At 31.2% G+C, this 1,450-nt stretch overlaps 1 protein-coding gene across 1 annotated transcript in view; it reads right to left on the reverse strand.

Annotated features, from left to right (window-relative positions):
* Positions 1-1,450, reverse strand: part of LOC119593736 (probable cation-transporting ATPase 13A3) — a gene marked incomplete in the record, with an annotated part of 69,470 nt that overhangs the window by 10,498 nt on the left and 57,522 nt on the right.

The raw sequence follows: 1,450 nt of genomic DNA on the forward strand, positions 1-1,450 counted from the left end.
AAATTTTTGTAAACTTATATGTTTCCCAGCAGCATTGTGTTAATTCAGATAGATGGATGATCTAGACTCCCAACCCATACTCCCTATCACAACAATTACATCATAAATAATCCTATACATTCTTAATAACTTAAAATCATTGTTACTACATGACAAGGTTCCTGAAGATAAAGATAAAACAGATATTAATGCTATCCCTTATCAAAATTTCTTTTTTGTAAAGTATTATTTGGTAGCAAGTATGTTTTTAGTTAAACTGTTTCTTTGTTTAATGTATAGCACATGTACAAAAAAAAAAGACTTATTTTATAGTCTTCAATTTTTCACCAAATCTCTACTAAAGGAAAGGAAGATATCAATATAAATTAAAATTTGATTCATCATTGTCACTAAAAGATGTGCAAGGTCCATCCACAAAGCATCATCACATCAGACACCAAGTAGCTAATTGCCATAATAATATCTGAAATCAGATCAGGTTCCTGAAAATCTTTTGGCCTAAAGAAACCTCTACTACTAAACTTTTCCCCTCCCAGACCATTTTTCATGCATTACTTACTGGAAATTCCAGTGTTTTATCTTTTGCAAATAACTCCTTTACTAACATTGGGCAAGGTCAGGAAAGCCATCTGTCCAATGCCTGTGTTCCACTGCCCCCTATTTATTTTATGGATAATTGTAATGCATTTTAGCACTGATATTTTTTCTGTGACACTCATTTATCTTTACCTGATCGACTGATTATTGTCCAGCTTTTTCCCATTCTAAATGCTTTTATAAAAGTTCTACATTTTTATGGCAAGATTTATGGCACTGAACAATATCCAAAAGCACTTCTATCCTTTCTGGCAAATGGGAGTACGTGTTCTTCTAGGTAACATGAATTATTCAGCATGCAGCGGTGTTGTTTCATCATAACATGGTAACTAATCACATTGTCCTTTTTTTATATGATACTTGGTTGTTAATATATAAAACGAAAAAAAAGATGGCATGAAATTAAGTAATTATATGCAATTTTAGGCTTGTTTTAACCACTACTAAGATAGAGCTATTAAACTAATTTAATGAGAAATTTAGGATTCACAGTTTACAATAACCATTTTTTCATCAACTGTATATTCCATAATTTAAATAATATATATTTGATGACATAACTACAGCTTTAGCTACAATCCTAATTACATAAGTCAATGTACACGAGATTTACAACGTACAATCTTTAGTTAACATAACTCCGAAACTCCCACATTCATATTCTTCATGAAACAAAATCAAAGTGGTACTGTGTCTCTTATGGCGCTTTAAGAGCTACCATTGCAAATGTGCCATCAAAAACGAAAATTCAAGCTTAACAAGCATTAAATCTCAGCACTATAGACATATTCTTTGCACTTTTTACAAATCAACTGAACAGAACATTCTTACTGGTTTATGTTTCAATTTGTAG

Source organism: Penaeus monodon, chromosome 32 (genome assembly GCF_015228065.2).
Source record: "Penaeus monodon isolate SGIC_2016 chromosome 32, NSTDA_Pmon_1, whole genome shotgun sequence".
Classification (NCBI taxonomy): Eukaryota; Metazoa; Arthropoda; class Malacostraca; order Decapoda; family Penaeidae; genus Penaeus; species Penaeus monodon.